The following is a 16,258-nucleotide window of genomic DNA, read 5'->3' as shown; positions in this document are numbered from 1 at the left end:
ACCAATCCATCCAACTGACACCTGGCCCTCAAATCTTACATGTAAGGGACAGGCATGGTTGGATGGGATGGCAGCTATCTTATCCATACACAAGGAGAATACACATGTAAATGCTGACACAAATTTGATCTACAAACATTGAGCACAGTGATTAAAGCCTGTCATAGATGGAGCGATTTCCTTTCCTGCAACCATGGGTGTTGATAGGAGGTCTCCCTCCCATGTAGTGGGGGGGGGGGTGAAGGGTTGGGGAGCCGTCCTCACCAGGAGAACACAGTGATTACTGCTATTGGCTATAATAGCTGCTAGCAATAATCATATTTAATATCTGACCCAAATTGATCATTCAGCCTGCACATACATGGTTTGAATCTTGGCTGGTCCCTGCCGAACTGCCCGAGATTCAAACTGTCTATAGACGGCTTTATTGATTAGCACTTCTGCTTTGCAGCATTGGGGTCCTCAGTTCAAGTCCTGATCAGGAAACTGTCTCCGTTGAGTTTGTATGTTCTTCCTGTGCTTCCATGGGTTTTGCTTCCATGGGGTTTCCTTCCGCATTTCAAAGACATGTAGGTTGATTGGTTCCTGTCTAAAATTGGTCCTAATGTGATCTGCCCCAACAGCAAGCAGATAAAATATCTTTGAGCCCACATGGAGAAAAGCGCTATAGAAATATGACAATAGTTAATGTAGCGCTACCCCTCCAGGAGCCGCTGATTGTTTTGGGATCTACTCTCTTTACTTGGCTCACCCCTATTTAACTGGCTCGAACCCTCCCTTGAAACATCAAAAGTCTGGTGAGTGTATTGGAAGCCTCTGCTTGGCTGGGGTCACAATAGCAGGGGCATGCAACATGCAATGACAATGTAACAACAATATTACCTGCTTTTAGGGATGGTCCCTCCAGACGAGAATAATACATTTCACACAGTCGTTATATTTAAACCAAAGAGAATGAGTTTACTTTATGTAGACTAGGAAGAGCAAACATAGGTTTAAACCACAAGCAAACAACAGTTATGCAATGACACAATATGATTCTGCAAGGGCACTTGCGGGAATCAGTAAGTAATAATAATGACAAGATCTAAGCTAAAGAATGGTACCATTCAGCTAAGCTAATGTAGGCAGTCTATGCTCGCGTGCTCCCTCTAGCGGGCGATTCTGCAGAACAGCTGAAGAACGTCTCGAGACTAAAGTCCATGTTGCGGCCGGTTGGTGCACATTAGGTTTATAATCCGCAAGTGGCAAACGATAAAAGAACGTTAACTAGACAAAGTATCTTGAACAACGACGTGGGTGAACTGATCGCTCGTCAGCTTCAGTCACTTCTGCATAAACAACTATGAAATAGAGAGGGCCTCTAAGTTTCAGCTAGAGGCCAAACACGTGTCTCCGGCTTGTAGGGCGGCACTAAGTTAATCGTCAGAAAGGGAGGATTTGAGGATGAGCATGTGCTCTCTCACCCGACAGGCCCGATCCGCCCGATTGAGTTCTTCTCAAAAGGATACATTGGTAGATCACTACTCCCCAGCAAAAGGTCTCGGCATCAGGTTCCCCACAGTTTCAGACGTCAGCTGGGTGGTCTCTCCGGTCTCCTGGAACACGAGCTGGGTATGGTGGTCTTGCTTCCTTCTGGATGGCTGGTCTCTCGGGGAAGTTAGGCCCAGACTTAGGCCTAGCAGTACGGCGGTGCTGTCCTCCACAGTTTCCATAGATTTGTATGAGCTGTCTGCATGCAGCACTGGGCAGTTCCAACCGCATAAACAAATAGCCAATTCACAGTGAATAGGCCTAAAGCCCTGTACACACGATCGGATATCTGATGGAATCTAATCCGATGGATTTTTTCGTCGGATATCCGATGAAGCTGACTTTCATCAGTCTTGCCTACACACCATCAGTCAAAAATCCAACCGTGCCAAAACGTGGTGACGTAAAACACAATGACATGCTGAGAAAAATTAAGTTCAATGCTTCCGAGCATGCGTCGACTTGATTCTGAGCATGCATAGATTTTTGACCGATGGACTTCCACACAGACGATAGTTTTTTTCTATTAGTTTTGTATCCATAGAAAAAATGTAAAACATGTTCTATTTTTTTTCACCGATGGAAAACAAACCGATAGGGTCCACACATGATCGGTTTGTCCGATAAACGGTCCATCGGTCCATTTTCATCAGACAAACCGATCGTGTGTACAGGGCTTTAGTGTTCAAGTGAATCTGTCTTATACTATGTTTGAGGCACCATAGCAGGTGTAGGCAACCTCGGTCCTCCAGCTGTTTTGAAACTACAAGTCCCATGAGACATTGCAAGACCCTGACAATCACAGGCATGACTCCTAGAGGCAGAGGTATGATGGGATTTGTAGTTTTACCACAGCTGGAGTGCGGAGGTTGCCTACCCCTGCACATGGGTGTCCGCAGAACTTTTTTCAGGGGGGGGGGCATCATTTTAAGGTCACCCATGCTCTGCGCCCTTTTGACAACATCATTAAGGGGAGGGGCTTAGCCGCAACTCGCAAGTATTTATTTTTAAATGGAAAATGGCAGACTTTATTCCAGGCATGTGCTATGTACAGGGTGCAGATTTTTTGCGTAGTATGCACATTGCATGCACTTTGTTCATGGTATATGATATCAATGTATGATTTATATTAACATGTCATGATTAATACTATAGCACGTTATATCACATTGATGCGAGCGTGGTTTGAATTATTATCATTTTTTTCTTCTGTTGATACACGCTGCAGGCTTGAGCGGCTGTGTGGATAACCCGCCCCGCCCCCTCCTCTGTTGTATATGCAGAGCTGGGAGAGCAAGAAGGGTTTCTAGTGTGCTGACTCCTGATGCTAGAGGCCAGCGCTGGAGGCGGCAGAAGCTCTGGATGATGAAAAGCCTTGCCATCTGCTGCCCACAATGCAATCTTCCTTCCTGTGCCAGGTGCTGGTACATGGAGAGTATCCCAGCGCCTGGCACCCGCTGACAGTCTGCACGCTGTGCTCAGGTGATTAGGGTGTGCCTGGGCACAACTCGTGCGTATGACTATGGAGGACACCTTGCTGATCCCTGATTCCAGGGGGGGCACTTGCCCCCCGTTGCCCCTACCTGCGGACTCCCATGCCCCGGCACTATAGAGACAAAATACTGATGCTAATAATGCTATAAAACCACCCAGGTTAGCAAAATGCATTCACAAATCAAAGAGGTTATCTTCCTTTCTGTTTGCTGTTTTAAAAGCACCAAGTACAGACAAGGATAAGGGCTGGTGCTACTATGTCAAAAGTACTACACATGAGTTGCTTCCCTGGGTGTAGTAGGGATACAGTAAAGAAGTGGAATTATTACCAATGGGGAGGGTACCATTTAATATATTGCTATAATTCTAATTGTATCATTGTGCTGATTTTCCAGTACAGGAACTGAAAATCAACACTAGTGTTAGTAATAGCTAAACCTTGGATGTGCCAAATGCAATGCTATGTTGTCTATGCATTTAAAATTTGTAGGGTCCTGATGAAATTGGCTGTGTGTCATTTGCAATATATCAAATATTAAATCTTGCTGTTCCGGGCTCCCGCGCGCCGTACCCCCTGACCCCTTCCATGCTTACCACCCTGCGGGCGTGGCGGACAGGACTGGCCATTGAAAAGTGCAAACCCTCCGAGGTTTCCCCCAATGCCCCTATCTGGCTGAACTCTACCTTGAACCACTTTTATAAGCTCTTAGACCCCATTGCGTGGACGAGGTGCGGTATCAAACTGATCTCGCACATCGTCTCGCAAAATAAACTGATACCCTTCGCAGAGCTCTTATCCACATTTAATTTACCCCCACATTATTTTTTCAGGTACCACCAACTGTCACATGCGTTCTCGACACAGTTCCCGCTGTCGTCCTGCATCGTGGCCCAGTCGGAGTTGGAGAGAACACTTAGATTTTCTTGTGAGGCGAAGCCCACTTCGCATTTGTACTCATACCTGATCTTTGTCTCTCTCCCTCCCCTGGACGGGCTGCGATCCAGGTGGCAGGGTGACATTCCTACGTTAGACACAGATGACTGGGATGATGTATGGGACCTTCGCTTCCGCACGCTGGTCTCTATTCGGGACAGGCTGGTGCAATTTAAGATTGTCCATAGGGCATATTTCACCCCGCACAGACTCCACAGGATGAACCCTGCGCATTCCCCGGAGTGTTGGAGATGTAGCGCCTCCCCTGGCGACTTCTCTCATATTTTCTGGCGATGCCCCGCAGTGAAACAGTATTGGGAAGCGGTGCTGGAAATGACTAATAAGATTGCGGCAGTTCAACTGCCCTTGGCAATGGAAATCTGTCTCCTGGGTATTATTGAACACATTGTTCCGACCTCTGCTAAACGCACATTGATCAGCCTGCTTCTTTTCTATGCACGTAAGAATATTGCCATGCACTGGAAGAAATCCACGCCCCCCTCCCTGGTGCAGTGGAGGCGTCTGGTGAACACTAGCCTTCCCCTGTATAGGGAAACGTATATTAACCGGGGCTGCCCGCAGAAGTACGACAAAGTCTGGCGCGCTTGGCTGGCGGAGTCCGAAACTGCTGGCTGATTATACCATGTAAATGCTATGTCTGTCTTGTGGCCTGTGTCCTGTTATTGGTTTATGCCGAGCTGGTGTGCCGGCACACTGAGGTTATGTCATGTTTGTGATTAGATGCTCCCCTGCCCCCCCATTCCTGTGCACTTGCCAACGGAAGCACACTGTTACACTATACTGCGCCACGTATTCTTATCTATACAATGTATGCATTTGAGCTGTGTTTTTACGTCTTGTCTGATGTGTTTTTCTTTTTGTATTGTTTGAAAACTTTAATAAAAATAATTTGAAAAAAAATATATTAAATCTTAGTAACCAATGTTATCTATAGTTTGGTCAAATGTTTGCCTTTGTATCCTATGGTACTTATATACTTATATTACTTCATATAAGGTCAGTACGGGTTCACAACCTCAGTTAACAATTCCAAGTACATATTTTTCCCACTGGTCCTACCATGCCATGTGAATTGCTCATCTTTCTAACTGTCAGTTTTCATGGGAAACCATTTTGCAAGTGTTGCATTTGCTGTCTCTGTGCTTACACTTTGCTACTTGTCACGTAATAGTGTGAAAAGTGCTGGGAGTCACAATGAAAAAAATTAAGTATATTACAGTGCTTTGGCCAGATTTGGCAAACATTCACACTCTATGCAGATCTCTAAGCAAATAATAAAATGGGAATGCAGGTCAGGACCAATCCTCTAGGTGTTAATGTAAATAGCACAGCTTAATCTGTTCTTGCTAGCACTCCATACTGGTGACAAACAGGCGAGTGTTAATGACACCTTAAGCCTGAGAATAAGGACTAATGCACTCTAGGAGCACACTTTCACACTTCACAATATGAAACAATAAAACATTCTGCATACATGGTTCATTTTTGTGATCTTTCAATTCCTTGCAGATAAACAGTCATTGTTATTCTATTTGTAGCAACCTAGTCATGCAAATATAGAATTACTCAGTTGGCAGCAAAATATATATGCAGTACTTTTTTTTTTTTCAAACCTAAGGCCCCATACACACGAGAGGATTTATCCGTGAATACGGTCCAGCGGACCGTTTCCGCTGATAAATCCTCTTGAGGATTTCAGCGGATTTCCATGCGATGGAGTGTACACACCATCGCATTGAAATCCGCGCCGAAATCCTCTGGCGATGACGTGTCGCGCCGTTGCCGCGATTATGACGCGGTGACGTGCGCGACGCTGTCATATAAGGAATTCCACGCATGCGTCGAATCATTACGACGCATGCGGGGGATCCCTTCGGACGGATGGATCCGGTGAGTCTATACAGACCAGCGGAGCCATCCGTTGGGATGGATTCCAGCGGATAGATTTATTTAGCATGTCAGCAAATATTTATCTGCTGGAATCCATCCCAGGGGATAGGATCTATCCGCTGAAACCCATTCGCTGGGATTTTTCAGCGGATGGATTCTATCGTGTGTATGGGGCCTTAGAATATGTCATTTAGAATAAACAAAATAATATAGAAAACAAAAAATGACCGTAAATTATTTCTTTTGGATTAATTAAAGGTAAACTCTAAAATTAAAATAAGATTAGGACATTTAACAGTTTTCCACATCCAAGGACAGAGCAGTTTCTCTATACTATGCAGTTTTCTGCAGGACACATCATTTAATAAAAGAGCCAAAACTGATGATTTTCCACAACAATTAAAATCTTAGCAGAAGTATTTACACTTCCCAAGGCTATTGAAAGTTACAATAAAAATTGGGCTGCTGTTGGGCTTTTAAAGTGGTTGTAAACCCAAGGAAAAAAACCTGCGATACAAAGGCATATTGAGCTAGTGGCATAGCCTACTAGCTCATTATGAAATACTTACCTTAGATCGAAGTCCCCGCAGCAGTCCCGGCACACCGTTGTGACCGGCGTCATGTAGCCGCACGGTAGCCACCGGAAATGGCACAGCAGCTGAAGAAGCGGCACGAGTGAGCTGTTTCTTCATTGCGCATGTGCCGATGACGTCAGCACATGCTGATACAGTGAATATCTCCTAAACGGTGCAAGTTTAGGAGATATTTACGGTACCAACAGGTAAGTCTTATTATAAGCTTACCTGTAGGTAAAAGTGTTGTGTAAGGGTTTACAACCACTTTAAGGAACCTGCAGTTAGGAACCCAGTGCTGATATCTCCTTCTGAACATGTTACTGTCTGTCATGCAGAGTCAGTATTCTCTTCTGAGCCACTGGGGTTCATTTACATTTAAATAGGCTATTCACTTTGCAAGGGAATTTTTCCCAGAGCTTAGTGAATGTCGTGAAATTTCACTTTGTGAAGAATACCCTATCACACAACCCAGCGCAAGGAGAAAGCAAATAGCATTTTTTGCTTACACATGATTGGATGATAGAAGTCAGCAAAACTTCACTTCAAAGAGAAGTTTGGGATTTTCTTTTTCTTTTTAAGATACAGTGAAGGCAGCATTGGTCTGATGCTGCATCTGTCGCCTTCCGACTGAGAACTGAGTGATCAAAGACAGCTATTCACTCGGTTTTTAATGCTCCTTGAGCAGACATCTAGGGACTGTCAGTCTCCCTCTCTCTACTCTGCCCCCCACAGAGCGCTGGGCTTTGGAGGGGATGGGAGCAGCTGGCTCAGGCTCTCTGCAGCTCACTGAGAGGCTGAATCAAGTGCTGGTCCAGGGTCCTGGATGGATCCCGACCATGTAGTCGCAATCTTTTCCCAGACTGGACTAGCTCTGTGATATCAGCCGACAGCGGGCTTCAGCCCACTGTTGGCTGAAAACAGATCACAGGAGTACAGAATGTACCGCACTCCTGTGAACCACAGCCAAATGAGCTTTGACTGTACTTCTCCTTTCAGCCACTAAACTCTGGGGAATATATCTTGAAAGGTGCAACTTCCCTTGCAAAGTTAACAGCCTATTCGCCCTTAGGCTGCATTCACACCTTGGCGTATTTACGCCCGACGCTCGTGCCGCTGGAGGGGTGATTTTACATTCTTGTCTATGGAGATGGTTCACATCTCACGCCGTACGCCTGCCGCCGTACGCCTGCCGCCTGAAAACAAGTCCCGGACCCTTTTTTTCAGGCAGGTTTCGGTGTTCGGCATAGACAACAATGTGTTGTATAAAAAAAAAGGTTTAAAATGACCCGTTTTGTCGCAGCAAATCGCGGTACAATACGCCGCAATTTGTCGCAGCAAAATAGGCTGCGTTATAGTGTGAATGCAGCCTTAGTATATCAACCCTGCTGACCTAAAACAAGTATGCACATCAGATTTTAATGTGGATCAACATGCTAGTCCCAGATCAGTGAGTCACACAAGAGGGATTTTTTAGAAGGTCTAAAGACAGCAATAAAAAAACTTGAAGGGTATATTTATCCTTCCGAAACCCATACAAAACTAGAAAAATATATTTTTTTATGAGTTGCAAAGCAAATCGGTCAAATAATAAATCCTACAAGGCTTTTTTCAGAAAACAAATCAAATAAAGGGTGTTTCAAATTATTACTATTATTATCATACAGGATTTATATAGCTATACAGTTTGTGTAGCCCTTTACCAAACAAATATAGGTGTACAGTTACAATAAAATTCAAGACAAGAGGGTTAGGAGGCTCACTCATTATTAAAACAAGAAGTGATAAATGTCATAATTAAAATAATAAAGGATATTTGTCATAATGTTTGTTATTACTGTAAAGCGCCCCCAGCCTCAGGAATAAACTGCTATCCTTGTCAGTATGTTGTAGACTTTGGAAGTTGTTGCTAAATATTCACGATGGCTGTGATCACTGTGAATTTACATTGTAATTATAAGCCTGACACCAATAGGCGCAACAAGAATCATACTGCTTTTTCTAATTAAAGATTGGCAGATTAGGCACTTTTACACCCAGTCTGGCTGATAATTGGACTTTATATGGATAGATTAACTGGAAAACATAACAATGAAGAAAGATTTGAGGATCCATAAATATTTAACATGGCCTTGTTTACACCTATGATATAGGTATAGGGTGCTGTAGTCTTTTAGGGTGTATAGGGTGTTTAGCCAGATGACGCAATTGTTAATAGATGCGGATTGTAAGATTGTATTTATGTGGCACAGAAACTTTCCGTTGACTTAAGAGGGTGGTTGGATATGCAGACCTTATTCTACATAAGACAAAAACTATGACAGAGTGGGGCACAAGTCTGCAAGTTTGACTCAGAAATGAAAATGGGTGAACGTATGTGCTACTCAGTGTGTGGTTAAGGATGTGCGTATTATCCAAAAAGTATATAATAAACCAAAATTTGTACAGTGATCAATAGAATAAAGCTGCCAACTCCATGTAGTGTCACCACGTACATCAACAGTATCAGCAGCATCATTAATATATTATTATAAGCTTGACTCTGTGGCCCAGATTCTCAAAGGGCTTACGATGGCGCAACGCAATGTACGCTGTCGTAAGTCCTAATCTGGGCCGTCGTATCTATGCGACTGATTCTTAGAATCAGTTACGCATAGATAACCATTAGATCCGACAGGCGTAAGGCTCTTACGCTGTCGGATCTTAAATGCAATTTTTTTTTTCACCGCTAGGTGTCGCCTCCGTCGTTTTCCCCGTCGAGTATGCAAATTAGCAAAATATGCAAATTCCTGAACGTACGCGCGGTCGACGCAGTGAAGATACAATGTTTACGTTAGATTTGCGACGCGTAAAGTTGCCCCTGCTATATGAGGGGCTACCAATGTTAAGTATGGCAGTCGTTTCCGCGTCGAAATTTAAAAATTTACGTTGTTTGCGTAAGTCGTCCGTGAATGGGGCTGGACGCCATTTACGTTCACGTCGAAACCAATGACGTCCTTGCGACGTCATTTAGCGCAATGCACGTCGGGAAATTTTAGGGACGGCGCATGCGCAGTACGTTCGGCGCGGGAACGTGCCTAATTTAAAGGCTCCACGCCCCCTACCCGGATCATTTGAATTAGGCGGGCTTGCGCCGCCGCAACTTTACAGGCAAGTTCTTTGTGAATAAAGCACTTGCCTGTAAAACTTGCGGCAGCGTAACGTAAATGACATACGTTACGCCGCCGCAGTTTTACGCCCATCTACGAGAATCTGGGTCTGAGTTTTCAGTTTAGGTGTATGAAGAGGGGAGAGGGAAAACAGTTGACAATAGTTTGTCACTGGCAGCGACAATAGTGATCCAGCAGATTGGCTGGATTGGTTTGATCGATTTTTTTTTTCCTCCTGAGCATCATCACACAGCACTCCACAGACATCAGGTTACCAATGACTGGTATAGTATGTCTTGTCATGGCCTAATAGGACCAATTCTCACCTCCACAAGGTATTGACATTCCTTCAGACATGGTAAACAGCAGGTTCAATTCTTTGAGCAAACACAGATTAGCACTAATCACAATTTAGTGCTGTGCATTCACACTTCTTAATTAAGAGCCAAACCCAAGATAAATAAAAACAAGATAAAATGAGCAAACTTATTAACACACATCAGGGTCATTAGTGAAAATAAAAGCTAGTAGGGGTAAAAAATACAAATTCATAAGATACAGATTTAAAACAATTCAGACACATGGCAAGGTGTCATCTACAAAAAACAAGAATGCTTGATAACAAAAATAGTTGTGTCTTTGTTTTGTGAAGATTAGCAGTAAATGTTTGTAACGCAATTTCCATATCTAAATGAATAATTGGTTGCTCTGGAAAAAAACTAAATGTTTCTGTAGCTTAATGTAGAACTCCTTTAACCCGGCCACATTAGTCAATTTCCTGTATTAAAAATGACTGGAAGGATTTGCCCCCTTAAAGGGGTTGTAAAGGTAAAACATGTTTTCACTAAATAGCTTCCTTTACCTTAGTGCAGTCCTCTTTGACTTACCTCCTTCCATTTTGCTTTTAAATGTCCTTATTTCTTCTGAGAAATCCTCACTTCCTGTTCTTCTGTCTGTAACTAAACACAGTAATGCGACACTTACTCCCTGGTGGGGAGAAAGCCTCTTGAGGGGGGAGGGGGCGAGCAGGAGTGTCAGGACGCCCACTAACACACAGCTCATTTCTCTATCTGCAAAGTAGATGTAGTGTCCTGACACTCCTGCTTGTCCCCTCAAGAGGCTTTCTCCACACCAGGGAGAAAGTGTCGCATTACTGTGTTTAGTTACAGACAGAAAAACAGGAAGTGAGGATTTCTCAGAAGAAATAAGGACATTTAAAAGCAAAATGGAAGGATGAGGTATGTGAACGAGGACTGCACAAAGGTAAAGGTAGCTATTTAGGGGGAAACAAATGTACCTTTACAACCCCTTTAATGACCAGGCCATTTTTTGCGATACAGCACTGCGTCACTTTAACTGACAATGGCGCAATCGCGCAAAACTGTACTAAAACACAACATTTATGTTTTTTTTTTTAGATGTAGTGTCCTGACCCTCCTGCTCGCCCCCTCAAGAGGCTTTCTCCACACCAGGGAGAAAGTGTCGCATTACTGTGTTTAGTTACAGACATAAAAACAGGAAGTGAGGATTTCTCAGAAGAAATAAGGACATGTAAAAGCAAAATGGAAGGATGAGGTAAGCGAACAAGGACTGCACTAAGGTAAAGGAAGCTATTTAGGGGGGGGGAAATGTACCTTTACAACCCCTTTAATGACCAGGCCATTTTTTGCGATACAGCACTGCGTCACTTTAACTGACAATGACGCGATCGCGCAAAACTGTACCAAAACACAACATTTATGTTTTTTTTCCCCCCACAAATAGAGCTTTATTTTGGTGGTATTTGATCACCTCTTTGCGGTTTTAATTTTTGCGCTATAAACAAAAAAAGAGCGACAATTTAAAAAAAATGTATAAAAATAAAACAATATTTTTTTACCTTTTGCTATAATAAATATCCCCTCCAAAAAAATAAAAAAAATTCTTCTTCAGTTTTGGCCAATATGTATTCTGCTACATATTTTTGGTAAAAAAAAATCACAATAAGCGTATATTGATTAGTTTGCACACAAGTTATCACGTCTACAAAATAGGGGATATATTTATGGCATTTTTATTATTATCGTTTTTTTTTACTAGTAATGGCGGTGATCTGTGATTTTTAGAGGGACTGCGACATTGCACCGGACAGATCGGACACTTTTGACACTTTTTAGGGACAATTGACATACAGGTGGTTCTCAAAAAATTAGCATATTGTGATAAAGTTCATTATTTTCTGTAATGTACTGATAAACATTAGACTTTCATATATTTTAGATTCATTACACACAACTGAAGTAGTTCAAGCCTTTTTATTGTTTTAATATTGATGATTTTGGCATAAAGCCCAAAATTCCTATCTCAAAAAATTAGCATATCATGAAAAGGTTCTCTAAACAAGCTCTTAACCTAATCATCTGAATCAACTAATTAACTCTAAACACCTGCAAAAGATTCCTGAGGCTTTTAAAAACTCCCAGCCTGGTTCATTACTCCAAACCGCAATCATGGGTAAGACTGCCAACCTGACTGCTGTCCAGAAGGCCATCATTGACACCCTCAAGCAAGAGGGTAAGACACAGAAAGAAATTTCTGAACGAATAGGCTGTTCCCAGAGTGCTGTATCAAGGCACCTCAGTGGGAAGTCTGTGGGAAGGAAAAAGTGTGGCAGAAAACACTGCACAACGAGAAGAGGTGACCGGACCCTGAGGAAGATTGTGGAGAAGGACCGATTCCAGACCTTGGGGGACCTGCGGAAGCAGTGGACTGAGTCTGGAGTAGAAACATCCAGAGCCACCGTGTACATGCGTGTGCAGGAAATGGGCTACAGGTGCCGCATTCCCCAGGTCAAGCCACTTTTGAACCAGAAACAGCGGCAGAAGCGCCTGACCTGGGCTACAGAGAAGCAACACTGGACTGTGGTCCAAAGTACTTTTTTCGGATGAAAGCAAATTTTGCATGTCATTCGGTAATCAAGGTGCCAGAGTCTGGAGGAAGACTGGGGAGAGGGAAATGCCAAAATGCCTGAAGTCCAGTGTCAAGTACCCACAGTCAGTGATGGTCTGGGGTGCCATGTCAGCTGCTGGTGTTGGTCCACTGTGTTTTATCAAGGGCAGGGTGAATGCAGCTAGCTATCAGGAGATTTTGGAGCACTTCATGCTTCCATCTGCTGAAAAGCTTTATGGAGATGACGATTTCATTTTTCAGCACGACCTGGCACCTGCTTACAGTGCCAAAACCACTGGTAAATGGTTTACTGACCATGGTATTACTGTGCTCAATTGGCCTGCCAACTCTCCTGACCTGAACCCCATAGAGAATCTGTGGGATATTGGGAAGAGAAAGTTGAGAGACGCAAGACCCAACACTCTGAATGAGCTTAAGGCCGCTACCGAAGCATCCTGGGCCTCCATAACACCTCAGCAGTGCCACAGGCTGATTGCCTCCATGCCACGCCGCATTGAAGCAGTCATTTCTGCAAAAGGATTCCCGACCAAGTATTGAGTGCATAACTGAACATAATTATTTGAAGGTTGCCTTTTTTTTTAATTAAAAACACTTTTCTTTTATTAGTCGGGTGAAATATGCTAATTTTTTGAGATAGGAATTTTGGGTTTTCATGAGCTGTATGCCAAAATCATCAATATTAAAACAATAAAAAGGCTTGAACTACTTCAGTTGTGTGTAATGAATCTAAAATATATGAAAGTCTAATGTTTATCAGTACACTACAGAAAATAATGAACTTTATCACAATATGCTAATTTTTTGAGAACTACCTGTATATACAGCGTTCAGAGCTAAAAATAGCCACTGAATACTGTGTAAATGTCACTGGAACTGCAGATCTCACTCTACTCCCCTGACAGAACGGAGATCTGTTTGTTTACACTGACAGATCCCCGTTCTGCCTGTCTCTGGAGAAATCGTGGGCGGCCGGCAGACATCGAGTCTGCTGGACCCGCTGGTTGGCTCCCCCACTAGCGAATGGGTGTGTGCGCACGGCCGGAGGCAGATCACTGTGTACGCGCCTGACGTACAATGATGACAATTTACCCAGGGAAGCCAACCTGTCGCAGTACAACTGCAGTGGCTGATTCGTAACTAGTTAATAGCAGTTTTTTTGGTCTAGTAACAACACCTTAAATTATAAGCATAGTGGCTTTTGGTCAATTCTATTTACCATTTTTGTAAGTTGGTTTGCAAAGCATACTATGTTTCCTGATAAGCCCAGCAGAGCCATATGCTTGTGGACAGACCATGTAAACAGTTCTACCTGTGCTAATAGAGAGGCAATGCCTTCTATCAATTATGTGATGTCATCTTGCTGCTTTCTTTTTCTGCTCTGGGTGCAGGAGGTAAATGCAAACATGCACTTTAGAATTTTAGGCTAAAAGCTTCATTTGCAGGGTATTAAGTGTACTGTGAATTTATATGTAGAAAACGAAAACATTATGGACTCATATGTGATTGGTCTCAATGGGAATAATTTATACAGTATATTCAATGTTTTTTATTTTATTACAGCAAATGTTTAAAAGACAGACAAATGTAACATTATATAAATGTGCACCATGGGATTTTAGGATTATTGGCTTCTTGGGTATTTTGCAATATAAAGGGAACAGATGTGCAGGTAGGTGTTTGTGCTTTGTAATAAATGTACTGTGCAATCAAGGGGGCCAAGTTTTAAAAACACTACACAGCTTTTAACATTGGTTCGTTTTGAGGTGTTAGCCTAGAAACCAAAATAACCACACTTACTTTTAAATGTTCCTGTAGAGTAAAGTGCAGACAACTAGGAATGAGATGAGGTCCTTCAAGAAACAATGGGCCAAATTCACAACCAGCGGGCGCAACTTAACTTTTCCGATTTAAGTTACACCGCCGCAAATTTTCTGCCTAAGTGCCCGATCCACAAAGCACTTACCTGGAAATTTGCAGCGGTGTAACTTAAATCCGTCCGGCGCAAGGCGGGCCCAATCGAATGGGGCGAGTCCCATTTAAATTAGGCGCGCTCCCGCGCCGGACATACTGCGCATGCTCCGTGGGGTAAATTACCCGACGTGCATTGTGCTAACTGACGTCACACCAACGTCATTTGCTTAGACATTAACGTAAATGGCGTCCAGCGCCATTCACGAAAGTCTTACGCAAACGACGTTGATGTTTAAATTTCGACGCGGGAATGACGGCCATACTTACCATGGCTTAAGAGAACTAGGGCTAAGCCCTAGTTTTACGCGGCGTAACTCGACGGAAACAACGTAGATTTAGATCGACGGGCCGTTCGGGACGTTCGGGGATCGCCGTAAGTCTTCATTTGCATATTCTACGCCGGCCGCAATGGCTTCGCCACCTAGCGGGCGGCCTAGAATTGCATCCTTAAGATCCGACAGTGTAATTCAATTACACCTGTCGGATCTTAGGGCTAGCTATGCGTAACTGATTCTATGAATCAGTCGCATAGTTAGAAACAGAGATACGACGGCGTATCAGTAGATACGCCGTCGTATCTCGTTTGTGAATCTGGCCCAATATTCCCTACTATAATCCTATCATGTGTAACCTGAGTGAGGTCTATGTTGTGTTTAGTTAGGCATTTGTAGTTTAAGTTGTACTGTTAGTTATATCTTGTTATGCATGTGGCTACGTGCAACGGTTGGCCGGGGTATGCCCCAATGGCCCTGTTTTGTACCTCAGTAGTAAAAAAGTTTTAATAAAGAGAATCCCCCACCCCCCCAAAAAAAAATTGGTTCTTTTTAAATGCCATACCTGTAGGTGAATGGTCGGCTTCCCCACAGCCTGGCTAAACAACTGTTATTCAGCATCTGGAACACACCATATGTTAGGGGTGCCCCAAGCATTACATAAATGAGAGCTCTCCCTCTTTCGAGACCTGCACATGTGCAGTGCTCCCCGTGCTGCTACTGTAGCTGGGATCAGTGCTACTGTGATAGGAGACTGGGGGGGGGGGGGGGGAAAGCAGCCTGCACATGCACATCTCTTGAAAGAGGGAGATCCAAGGCAGGATGGGGCAGATCATGTAAATTATAGTTTTTTGGCCAGGCGGCGGGGAAAAAAGCTGGCCTACAAGTATGGCATTTAAACTAAGCACCAATTTTGTAAGCTGCACAGTGTTCTAAAAACTACTAGGGATCCCCTCCCCCCCCCCGTATTTTTTTTTGTTTTCCCTTCCCCCCTCTTTCTTTACTTTTTCTCTTGCTCTCCCTTGTTGCTTGGCCTTTGGGCCATATTTATTCTTTCAGAATTTTTTATAAAATAGTGTTAACAGTCAAAAACTGTGTGGATGCAGAGACTTCCTAGGCCCTGAAGCCCACTGTTGGATCTGCAACTATATGTTTATCTCATTTATGATATTGTGATATTTGTGCATGTGGTCTCGTTCGTGAAGGTACTCCACTCCACTATTGAGGTTTCTATATTACTGTATGCCTTACCTAAATAAAGAATTGGGGGGAGGGAGGGAACCACTAGGGAATCTTGACTTTTCAATTCAGATTTTATTGGAAATGTTCAAATTTATATAACAAAAATAACTTTATCCACATCCTATGGGTAATTATAACAAATATGCCACATTATAATAATATCTAAAACATAAGACATATAAACATATACCAACGCACTGCAGGGCTCCCTACAAAAAGGGAGAGAGAGAG

The sequence above is a fragment of the Rana temporaria genome, chromosome 4, assembly GCF_905171775.1.
Source record: "Rana temporaria chromosome 4, aRanTem1.1, whole genome shotgun sequence".
Classification (NCBI taxonomy): Eukaryota; Metazoa; Chordata; class Amphibia; order Anura; family Ranidae; genus Rana; species Rana temporaria.
This window is presented reverse-complemented; position numbering follows the sequence as displayed.